Source organism: Lagopus leucura, unplaced genomic scaffold (assembly GCF_019238085.1).
Source record: "Lagopus leucura isolate 7727_CA_CO unplaced genomic scaffold, USGS_WTPT01 Super-Scaffold_73, whole genome shotgun sequence".
NCBI classification, from domain to species: Eukaryota; Metazoa; Chordata; class Aves; order Galliformes; family Phasianidae; genus Lagopus; species Lagopus leucura.
This window is the reverse complement of record NW_024962252.1, coordinates 66,899,689-66,912,699: the sequence shown is the minus strand read 5'-3', so window position 1 is coordinate 66,912,699 and position 13,011 is coordinate 66,899,689. Positions and strand designations below refer to the sequence as shown.

Here is a 13,011-nt window from a genome sequence, read left to right as displayed (position 1 = left end):
TACTGGGAGATAGAAACTCTGCAAAACCCCATCCTAATTTTATATTCCTCACAGGTCCAAAAGCCTCCTCCACTGTGTGCTAAAAGATGGCTGTCAATCAGAATGATTAAGCTCTCCTGCATCATATCAAACACAATGCTCTTCATAATTTCAATTGGAAACACCTGATCTGATAAATCATTCCCTTATAGGATGCCATATATATCAATTCAGTAAGTCCACAGATGTAGGACAGACTAAAAAAAAGTTTGTCGGGTATCTTCACACAAAAAGAAGAAATAAAAAAAGGTTTAAAAGATTCATTAAAAAGACAAAAGAAATTTTCATGCTACAGGCAGGTGTAGATACAGTGAGAATGAGCATTACTTACCTTTCCATAGAACTGCATAGCCTGAGCTTTCATGCTTCTGTTATTGCTAAAAAAAGTGTTGTGGAAATGCCATGAGTTGAGGTCTCTGGTGGAACAATCTGGTATATTCTGAATTTTAAGTAATTTGCCTTCTTATACTCATTTATAGCTAAGGAGGTTGAAGTGAAAACATTACTTTGAATTAGAGAAAGAAAAGAGCACAATGAGTGTTTACTAGATATACAGATTGTTTTCTTGTTCATTCTTGTGTAATGCTAATTTGGCAATTACTCTGCTTGCATCTGATTTGAATACCACCACACCATAATTTTATCTTTTACTATAATAGACATCCATTTACTTAAAAAATAAATACTGCTTTTGGTCAGGTTAGTTCTGGTTCAAGCAATATCAGTCACACTTGCCTTATATAGTTCTTTCGCATGAGCTGGTCTGAAATAATCTAATCAGACTCATCCCTAAACTGGCACATAACAGAACTGCATAGCACCATACACTCTGCCAAACAGCCTTGTTTTGTAAATACATTCTGCAGTCAGAAAAGTACCGCAGCTCCTTGTGAAGAAAGAAATCAAGGACACAATGGAATTGTGCCCAAAATGATACAGAAAGTCAGATGTGATCTCAAGAAGGATATTTACTTCTTTCATTCCCAAGTTTTACCAGTCTCTGCTACGGTGCAATTGCCATTGTGCTCTTAATAAGATTTCTGCCAGCAGAGTTTGCAACATTCAGTGCTTAGTGATACTTTTATCTTCACAGGACAGTGCATTTGCTTTGGGTATGAAAAATTTCTTTAATTAGAAGCTGAACTATAATGTCAAACCACTTCTCTTAGAAAAGAGCAACCGAGGTGCTAAATACAGAACGTGCTCCACTGCATGTAAGCACTTAGTAGTCTTCTCAATTTATTTTCCAGAAATAAGAAATAAAAGCCTGCGCAATAAAATGATAGAGAGCCATTTGAGTAGGAATTGTAGCTCTCTAGTGATATTAACAACACATCTCACCTGCAGCTCCAGCTAATGCCCCTCCCCTGACAAACTCTTCTTACGCACAGGAAACTCAAATAACTACTAAACTGCAATAATACCAATTAGAATGTTATGCCTCCTTGTTTCATCTTCCTGAAATACTATTCATATCATGTTTTGTGCATAGAACAAAATACTTGCCCAAAAGGAAACAAATTAGACCACCTGCTTTGTAGAATGTCATTTTAATGTAAATCATTTACAACTGGCGGTGGAAAACAAGCAGGAGATCTAGACTAAAGAGCCAGAGTAAATTTTCACTGTTAAATCCATAGTTGCACTTTTTGTTTTGCGTGTCGTAGAAACTTCAGTATCCAGCAAACATAAGTCACAATGCATTTTCCTGAACTCTCTGGAAATTCATCTATATGTAACATTTCCTGTAGCTACTGAGTGAGCCTTGGGCTCTGTTTGACAGAGAAGGCAGTGACTGAAGCATACCTACAGGGATAGTTTCAGCTGTAGGCACACATAAAAGACAGCCTAGCACTGCTCAAAGCACACTTTATGTAAGGTCATCAACTTACCTGCCAAGGATAGTGATTTCACCTGTTGAGAATTCAAAAACTGTACTCCAGTCATAAGCGAGTAAATAAGTTATTCCTTGAGTGCTGTTTCTGCTATATTGATTTTATTCCAGGTGTTTTTAATGAATTAGGATTGAAATAACAGTAAGTGAGCAGTAAGAGCATAATATACAAATGCAACTAAATAGTCTGAAGACACTATAGAGGGTTTTTTTGGAAAATGTTTTTCAAATAAGAGATAACTTTTTTAGGCCTATGTAGTGCTTTGCTAAACTGAAAATGCATATATTAGAGCTACTAAAAACAGAATTTTCCTTCATTATTTCTAATCCTACAATCTATAATGGTTATTAAGATCACTCATGAAACTAATTTTCAGTACAAGCAGAAAATAGAGTAAAGAATACAAGCTTATTCTTCCATTCATATTTAAAAATCATATACATTGAGCTGGATAAAAACAGATCAGGTAAAATCTCTAAGTATTAACTTCAGTAATCTGTAGTCTGTAATTCTTCATTTGCTATTTTTCTTCAAGTTAAAAGAAAAAGATTTTGTACGTGAATTTCTGTTCAAAGAGCTGACTACCACAAACAAACCACTAAGCTAGTCCATGACTTCATACAGTGTAAACAGAACAACAAGATTTCTGATATAAACTCTTTACTAGGACTATCAAGTTGAAACAGTCCTTCAGTAAGGAGACTATTCGACCTTTCCCCTTCAGTGGTTCACACCATCAAATCCCATGTTTCCTACAAATGAATTAACAACAACAACAACATAGGTTTTTTGGGTTTTGTTTAGTAAGAAGAATTAGATCATAGAGTCAACTGACAATTAATATAGCACCTGGTTTTCAAAACTTTGATCAGTTTAATGAAGATTAAAAAAAAAAAAAAAGGACAGATTAGAGAAGCTAGTAACAAGCTGGGAAACTACGAGAATATCTATTTTGTTTGAACATATGAGGCTTATCTTACAGGGAAAACAAACATCGCTTTCTGAATGTGTTTTGGGAAAAGCATCTGTCAGTTTGAAAACAAAAATGTAACTATTTCTGATCTGTGAAAAGGAAGCAGTTAGTATTAGCTAATATTAGTTAATATGAAAGCAGTCCATAAAAAAGGAATGATTTTTTATGAAACAAATCTGTCTTGGTGATAAAAGTAAGGATTGTGAAGGTAGAACAATGTGATACTCTTTTCCTGAATCATGAAATAATTCTAAACAAGAGGAGGGGATTTTAAATCTACGATGAAAGATTTTTTTAAAAAAATGTATAAATAAGATCAGAGTGCCATTTAAATAAGAAAATTTTGGAGAATTAGTATGCTTCTGTTCTGTTCTACCTATTAAAGTGTTATAAAGAGCACATGTGTAACAAGTGTAATAAGTTAAGCAATTTTACTTATCAAAATAGCCAAAAATGAGAGAGAAAGAAATCTACCAGCCTGCTAGTACATGGTCTTCACTTTAACTTCCAATTTCTGGCTCATTTTAACATATTAAATTGCTTCAGGGCATCTGTAGGCAGTATAACAGAAAATGTTAACTCAAACTATTTCACTCTTCTCCTGTATCTTGAGGGCAAGTTTTGAAGTAGTTTCTGAATTAATCCGTGAACTTCAGTCCTGTTGTCAGTCATGAACTTCTGAAGTTTTTACTAAAGGTGTTGTTTTTCACACAGCTGTCCTCTTCTCACATGGTCTCAGGACAGGACTGAGGTGGAGTTGCTAAAGCAACTTCAAAAATTCTTCAGTAAATCACAAGTGCCAAAAATCTTGTTCCATAATGTTGGCTACATATTTATTCATAGATACACCCAATTATTCATTCAAAGCAAAGGGATCAACACAATAGAAACAAAACTTGTCTTCTCTCTCATTTTTCAAATAAGTAGATACAGGCAATTCTTACTCTGTGGTTTGTTTTATAATGATTTTTACTAAGCCATTTTATATGCAATTCTTTAAAATTATTTAACTGTTATAACATTATCTTCAAAACAGGCTATTGTTTGGCAGAAATTTTTATTGCTCTTAACATACAAGAATATTAAAAAAATAAAGGTAGAATTTCACCCAACAACATGTAGGAAGCCACTTAGTGCTTTACTTAGGAAGCCCATCTGAAACAGAACTAACCAGCATATGAATAAATATAAAATGATACCCTTGCCTGCTTGCAAAAGAAGAGGAAGCAATGCTCAGATAATTACAATTTCTGTTCCCCTGATAATGAGAAAAGGATATCATGGACCTCATCATAGGAAGTCTGCTTCCTAAAAATCAGAAGGTTAGCATCAGCAGCACTTCACTCTTTCAAATACTCAATAATATTTCATATTCCATCCTACGTGATACTCATGCCTAATATAAGCAGACTACAACTATTGCTTCATGCAGTTCCATGGGCCTCCCTACACAGAAGACTTTATACCTGCTGCCAGCAGCTTGTCTATGCTATTGTCACAGTCAGACCATTGCTCTTGCATAGGCCAGTACCACAAAGTATTCTGAGTTGCTGGTAGCACTAAACAAGGATACGCTACTGAAATGTTCATCTCCAGCGGAGCTACAACTGCGTACACAAATAAGTGCGTAGATAGGAGGGACAATAGCAAATATTGCCATTTAAGCAATAACCCTTTCTTACAGTTATAGGCAGAGGAGACAAGTTCCAAAGCATGTGCTGAATATTTGCTTGTTTTTGATGAAGGATAAAACCAGTTATTTCTCATTTAAAGATGTGTTTTTGTTAGAGAAAATAGTACATGACAGCAGTAATTTTGTTCCATATAAATGTGTTAACAAACTTTAACAGCAAGGAATAATTCACGAACATTCAACCTTTTGGCTTACCTGGGCCACATTTAATGAATGGAAATTGTATTGGGCTTCATATATGTATGTCACTCTAGAAGCAATTCTTCCTATTTATGTTCATGGAAACTACAACAGAGAGCACAATAACACTACTCAATAGAGCAAATTACCTACTGCAAAACACTATTTCTCAACTATGTTTCAATAGCCCTCGCCATTACCTATGCATTTTCACCAGTGATGAACAAGAGCCTGCATGCCATGCCCATAACAATCTGTACCAGCAAAGGTAACCTACTGTCACCACTGCTGGAAAACACCACCCACCTCCTCACATTCACTGTTTGGCCACCATAAACATTCAGCAAGCATTGGTGATGACAGTGGGTGCAATTTTTTTTCTGCATAGAAGAATTCAGTAACAAATCTTTCCTTCATACATACTTCCATGTCAGACATCGTTCTGTCAGTCAGTCCCTCTTCCGCCATCTGTCAAACATCAACATGTAATAGGTTATTGTTGGGAAGCTTCAACCTCTATTGCCATACCACAGACATCCACCTCTGACATCATAGGCCAACATAGTAAAATAGGAGGAATTACCTTCAGAACAGCCTTCATATATGTAGATACATATTAAATTGCATATACACATACAAATACCTAACAAAAACTTTTTCTTTAACATGAAAAATAACATATTTTTCTATTTATAACATACGCACTGTGTTTTCTGTTGTGACAAATGAAGTGACCAGGGATTCCAAAATTAATTAAAATCTATGTATTTTAAATAATCTGACGGTTTGAGGACATTCTCTAAATTCTAGGACTGAGTCAAATTATTCAAATCTGATTCTTTATTATTATTTGAGTCATTAATAACCAGAGGAGACTCATATTCACACATCCACTCTACAGCAGAAGAGTCTTTTCAAGTTTTGAACATTGTTTCTGTCATGGGAAGGAGTTGACAAAGCTTTGTACAGGCCATGAGGCTGTGTTATGTCTCCCCACCTTAGAGCCTTAGAGAGTTTTCTTATAAGACTAAGCATCTGGACTCTGATCCCTCCTAATGTGCTTTGTTCTGTGATAAATTAATCTGTTTAATTACTGTATGAAAAGCATCTTGCTTTCCTCTGCCTCTAAATACTAGCAGTGTACAAATGTAACAAATATTCAGCCCGTTCAGGCAGTAAAGAGATCAACGCTCTGGAATTCACCCACCTTATATTCACTCTGATTGCTCCAAGAAGAAGTAGTATCAGAAGTTTCCTCCCTTTTCAAAGATGCTGAGAAACACAATTACTCTTTTAATCTGGGTTTTGAACTGGGGAAACAAGGAAAAAACTAAGCAGTAAAATAACTGAAATGACACTGACAATGGAAAGTCATTGTCAATAAATTCAAATACAAATGCAGATAATTCAGAAGCTTTCAAATAGCTATCTGATTATAGGTTCAGTGGATGTTTATCTAGTAAATTGAGTGAGTGAATCCTCAGTATACTATGCTTTACTTAAACCTGTATTTATGGTGCGTTTCCTTCTCATGAAAGTTAAGTAACACATTTCAAATAGTATCTTAGTGAACCTAATCTGCAGGCTGTCAGTGAAATTAATATCAGACTGGAGTAACTTTTTATGACAAATTCATATCTATCTTAAGCCACTTAATCATTGACTGCCTGGAAATAGCAATTGGGTTGCTTAGTGGCACCAGTACAGTTTCTCAAAATGATCTCTAAAAGACCAAACTCCATCAGGAACTGAAAGAATAGGAAACAACTTGTAGACCTGAAAGGTCACACACCCTTATTCCAATACTCTGCAGGTATACCATAGTCACTACAGGGACTGAAATTTACTTCCACTAAAATACTTATGTTACAAGAAATTACTCCAAATTTAAATTTAGGTAACAGCTTCATCTTAAGAAGGGAATTTAAAACATTTCTTTGTAACCTAAGTGAAAGGTCTGTGGGTGGAACAGCCTCTGTGCAGTCAGTGGGGATTTCCTTCTGGAGGGTGATTCAGTCACTCCTAAGTGCTTTTTGAGGAGGGTGATTTCTGAGTTGATTCAGTGAAACTCATGAGGTGCAGACAAGATTAAAACACTGTTTTTCAGGTGCTTTCAGTCTGAAAAAAGATGAACACAAGAAGTATTCTTACATTTATGTAAATACATGTATACATGAAAAAGTATCAGCTATCGCACTTATTGAAGACAAGAGTTTTGATTAATATATTAAAAACAAATAAGGTAACATCATGCAATTATTTGCATTTCAGCCTTTTAAAATTAAGCATGGGATGAAACGTTGATTTATTTAAATCAAAGCTATGCTTTGAGAAGATTGTCTAACTTCACTCTTGACTCCAAAGCTCTTTGTAATTTCTTCATATTGATTTAACCTGTAAAGCCTTAGTTCTCACTTCGCACAGAAAACTGACAGCATTTGACATATCAAGAAAGCTTTTTCTCCCCCATTAAAATGCTCTGTTTTGAGGACTAGAAGTAGATGGGTGGTATCCTCCAGAGTTTGATCATTGTAATTATTCAAGCTGTCTGTACTACAGCTAAATATTAGAACAAAATGAAAATAATAATAATAATTTAAAAAACACACACTAAACCAATAAAAAAAACACACAAGTAACAGACTTCCTACATACCCAAATTCAAACTATAAAGCAAATCCATAGTTTCTCTACTCTGACTTGAATTCCTCTGCCTTCAATATCATTTCAGTGTCTGACACTGGAAGATAAGGCATACTTCAAATAAAAACAGTAGGGAATGTAGTCAAGAAGTGACATCATTAAAAGCTTAAGTTTAGCTCTTAATTAATTCTTCTTGATTTTTGTGTTATTACCTCAAGCAAGGAGGGAATTTGAGGGCTGAACAGCTGGAACTCTAGAGAATGCAGAACATCCTCGCATGGATTTTATTCTCTCTCACGTCTCATTTGTTCCCATGATAGGTCAATCCATCTTTAGATGCTTAGGGCCAAATCATATATATGGAAGTTTTTGAAGCAGATGATGCAAAGGAGAGGTAAGGAAAAGACTGGTGTAAACTTCTATTAGATTGATTCATAGCTGTAATACTGTCTGCAATTATAAAGTGTACAATCAATGCTGGACAATTCATGTTGCTATGGTACTATTTTTTTGAAGGGCAAAAGCTGAGAGGAAGGGTTGACAAACAAAATTATTAATCTGCAAGAAACATAAGGTGTAAAAGGCAGCATCTGATACACTGTATTAAGGAGTCTAAGTTTTGTCTGAGAAGTTAAAGCACTATCTCCTTCAGCAAATTATCCCCACTTTCCCCACTGGTGATTATTGTCCTCTCAGGTCTGCTGGCATCATCATACATGCATCTTTCTATAACATTTCTGTCAAATAGGAAAAAAAAAGTATCAATCTTCCTCTTTAAAGCATTTAGATTTACACAGATTGCTTTGACAGAATGAGGCTATATCAACAACATATGCAGTTCTGTTGACAGATTTGAGGAGGCAGGGAATATTGGTGACGAAGAAGGTGCAAGGAGGTGCAGGCAACAGTATCTTAGGCTGCCACAATACAGCTGCAATAAAAAGGTCCTCTGTAAACACAGCCAAAGAGGCAGCACCACCTTCCCATCTTCATCAATGACATCAACGGGGGGATGGAGTGCACTTCAGCAGGTTTATAAATGACACTAAGCTGTGTGGTGTGGTCAGCACACCCAAGGGACATGATGCCATCCAGATATACTTAGGCTCAAGCAGTAGGCACAGACGAAATTCATGAGGTTCAAGAAATCCAAGTGCAAGGTCTTACACCTGGCAACCCCCACTATCAGTACAAGCTGGAAGATGTCTTCCAAAAAGGTCTTGGGGGTAGTGATGGATGGGAAGCTGGATGTGATCCAACCATGCGCCCTTGCAGCTCAGAAGGCCAACTACTTTGATCTACCATCTCATGCAATGGCAACAAACTTACCAAGCCTGTAAGATAAAAGTATCCTCTGCAGTTCTCACTAAAGTCTTGTAGCTACCACTCATGGTACATTAGCCATAAAATAGAGAATCCTTAACGTTGTCTTGTTACTGCTGCCAGCTCCCCAGCAGCTAATGGTCCTGTATTGAAATCCTATATGAAGTTGCAGCCTTATATTAAGTGGTGTTGTTATTTGGCCATTCAATAATGTGATCTTGAAATATATTTTTCAGAACAGAATATTAAGTGAAACCAGCTAGAAGATGCTCAGAGGATAATACATATGATCAAAAGAAAATGTTCAGTAGTTACCACAAGAGTAGTTTCACATCCACGTAAAAATATGTGGCAAAAATTATCAACATGATTTACTCCTTTCTTGTTCTAATAGCAGAATATTTTAAAATGAAGGCAGCAGGCTGTAGAATATTTCAAAAGCATAAACAACTTCTATAATGAGGCCTTGTCCACATTAGGTACAACATTGTTTAAGCAATCCAGTTTACAGAAATGACCCTGATTATGCTATAACACAGAGACATTCTATGCTCCATTAAATGTATTGCTCTTATGTTACAATCTTAAACAAGTTTAATAAACTGAGTTTCTAAAACTGAAGTACAGTATGCCTAAAGTAAACTGGAACTCAAGTCTTGCAAGTGAGGAAACGAAAATTTCATCAGAATCAAATCAGTTAATTGTCAGAAAAAAAAATCTTATTACCATTCATGTTATTACTGTAACTCTGAAGACCTTTTTCTAACAAATATTTCTAAGGCTAAACAGGAAAGGGAAAACAGATGATTCACAGAAGTTCATAATCTTTTGAAGAACTGAATATTTTGCTTCTTACAAAGGAACAGATTTGTACTGGATTTTCTCAGGTGAACTGAAGGCTCAAAATGCCTAATTAATGGCTTTCCACTAATGCAGAGTCCACCATCATTCCTGTCCTCCATTTAAGTAAGATTGTTACCTGAGAGAAATTATTGACAGTTGTCATTCAAATGTAGGTAGTTATAAGCCTACCTCCCTCTTGACCTCTGGGTTTTCTCCAGGTATCCATCAGCTGCAGATAAAAGTTCCATGAAGTTCCACCTGTGTCCTGGCCATCATCTGAGCCTGTACTGCCTTACTTTAAGATTTATTCAATTTTTCTGCCTTTATTCCCCCAGGAGACTCCCTAGAGTCACATGTAATTAAGAGAGTATTTAAACTTAACATGTCAAGCTTTTCAGCTGTACGTTGAACTGACTTTGCTTGTAGAATTAAAATATGAAGGGCTCAACAATAAACTGACTTAAACTGCTGAATTGCATTTCAGGTAGAAAACGTTGACAGAGTTTGTCAGGAAAACCAATGCTACTTCTCCAAAATCTGCTCTACCAATTTGAATAGTGTTTTTATTTCCAACTAGTTATTTTGTTAAAGCTGTATAGAATTCCTAAACACAGTGGTTGGAGCATGTATTTCTTTTTTTTTTTACTACAAAGGCTTATGACTTATCTGATTATCACCCAGCAGTTCATGTTTTGCAGTTCAGTGTGTGGTCTGTTTATATGTCTCAGCAAGACCAGAGTTAGCAAATCAGTTTCTTACAGTAGATAGCATAATGCTTGTCTCAGTATGGCCCTGCGATTTATCAGAAATAAAGCATGTAATAAATGTAGGAAGTTGCTTATATTCAGAACTTCACATCAAACCAGTTGCAAGGATTTCAATCCCACTGGAAAAGTTCAACAACAACTTCACTGGGGAAGACTTGGAAAGACTTTGGACTGGAAGCTGATAAAGAACAAGATCCTCAGTGAAGGTCCCCTATCTTACCAGGCTTCTCAGACTTAATAATCATATCCCTGTCCACCACAGATCAACCCAGACCATAAACTGACTATCTTCTTCTTAAAATCTACCAGATCTTTTGGCAGTCCCTCTTGGTAAGTCTAAATCAATTAGGATTGTGGCTGTTTTCTGGACTGCTTCTGAAAAAAGCAGTATAATTTCAGCTGTATATCAAGTCAGGATGCATCCTCACCTGATGGCTCCAACCCAACAGCAGAAACTTCCTGCCTCATGCAGGCTGCCATCACCTTCCTGTGGTAAAGCCTGTGATGAGACAAGGTCAAAATCATAAGACTCATTTATCATTTGGGATTTGATATCCAGTGTAGTTGTTCAAAGCTGGTACTAAGATATGAATGTATGCCCAGCCAGCTACAGCTTTGGTCTCTTAAGTTCTTTAATGTGTTTTCGTAAACTATTTTCTAAAAGCTTTTTACTATGCTACTAAAAATGAAATAGTCTCCTTTATTTCCAGATTTACACTTCACAAAATAAAAACAAAACAAAACAGGAAGCTTTAACACATCTGAATAGTGTAACAGTTTCCTGTTAAGCTGCAGAGTTAGTTTCACACTCAGAGACAACTAATAACTATTCCCATGGGAATAGTTTGGCTAAAGTGTTTATACATAAAAGCCTGAGAAATAGCTCACAAACATATTAATCAAAATTATTCATGTACTAAATGAATTTTGTGGCAATTTTCAAATCTATAACTCAATTTTAATTTCTCAATTTCAAGTTACTGTGCCATCAATGTGAAATTTACTTTTTGATTCAAGCAAAAATTAATGATCTCCTTTCCCATCTCTCAGAGTTGATTTGACAGGTTTGGTTTCCTTTGAATGTATATAAGAATTTATATGCAGGTTTAGAAGGGCCTTTAATGTATGCACATGTATCCAAAGGAATAATTGAGAAGTACTATGAAGAAAGATGTGTGCTGCATCACTCTTTTCAACGTTCTGCAGTACTTTATATCCAGGGATCTTAATATCTAAGTAAAATGTTTTCTCTTGAAAAGGTCAGGAGACAAACACAAGGAGGTTGAACAAGATCAGTATCAAGACTAGAAGTCACCAAGCCTGGATTGTCTTATAATGATTAAATCTTTCTGTCATATGCAGTCATACTTCAATTCCCAGTTTGTTCAGAAAATCACATAGATTCAAGGAAAAAGTAGGCAGTAGTTAATAGAATTAACTGACATAGTTTAACATAGTTAATAGAAATTACAGCAGTTAAAAATGCTTTCCTTCTATGTTTTTTTTTTTTTTTTTTTTTTTTTGGGGGGGGGGGGGGTTCTTTTTTTTAAAAAAAAAAAAGTTTTGTGTGCCAAATGTATTAAAATATGGTAGTACATAAGCACTATATTATACATTGTCTTAAGAATCATTATTTCCTTTAGAATTCCCTTAAATAGTACTATTTAATAGGAAATACTGGACTAAAAGAACTGATATCTACATTTTTGTGTCCAGAATTAAAATACTCTGGGTAAATTGTGTTATTTAGCTGAGAGAATGGAGCTAGGGAATTGAGAAGAAAAAAAAAGAGAATTCAGCTAGAGGCAGTAGACATGAAATAGTTCATCATAATTGTGAAGTTGTAGTCTAAAGAGATGCTGGCAAGACAGTGACATTCAAAATGTGAAATATCTGCCTTCAGCCCTTAAAAGCTGAAAACACAGAAAGAGTTACTGTTGTTGTATATGCACACTGTTTTTGTCTGTGTTGAATCGATGCAGTTTTGGATATTTTTCATATTTTAATTTTTTTTTTTATTTTAGTTAACCTTAAATCACAAATACATCTGAAACCTACTAAAGTAAAAATACTTGTTTTAAAAACTTGTCTTTGATTTATAAAATAGAGACAGTGAGCTAATGAACTATCATTCAGTAATTATGTTTTACAATTTAGGAGAAGAATTACAACAGTTTATACACATGCTAAATCTTTGCTGAAGATATATTAATATATTTTGGTATATTTAGTGTATTTATCAAAATAAAGATGTTCCTAGATTGATAGATAACACGTCAAAGTTTGTGACTCAGTTTCACAAATATCGGCTTTCACCTTATCTCCACCTCAGTTCTCCCTTCCATAGATATGGACAATATAGAGATATGATATGAGTTCTTGAAATTCATATCACTTACTTGCTTGAAGAATAGGTTAAATGTCATTCTAGTCTCATAAAGTCTAGAGCATGCCTCTGAAGAAGGACAGTATGTGAGAAGCCACTTCCCACTGCCTTTCTCGCCTTGCATAAGAAAGAGGCAGATTTCCCACAGACAATGCAACTGATAAAAAAAAAAAAAAAAAAAAAAAAAAAAAAAAAAAAATTAAATACAAAAAAAACAAGCAACACACGCGGGGGGGGGGGGGGGGGGGGGTGGGGGGGGGGGGGGGGGG

General features: G+C 35.4%; 1 long non-coding RNA gene across 1 annotated transcript; it reads right to left on the bottom strand.

Moving 5' to 3' along the window:
- Positions 1-2,632: 2,632 nt before the first annotated feature.
- LOC122181803 lies at positions 2,633-10,812 on the bottom strand. Its single transcript, XR_006179597.1, has 7 exons — positions 10,785-10,812; positions 7,636-7,762; positions 6,725-6,898; positions 5,988-6,052; positions 5,204-5,248; positions 4,796-4,885; positions 2,633-2,686 (listed from the first exon to the last, which is right to left on the bottom strand). It is a non-coding gene; the product is annotated as an uncharacterized LOC122181803 (long non-coding RNA).
- Positions 10,813-13,011: the final 2,199 nt, after the last annotated feature.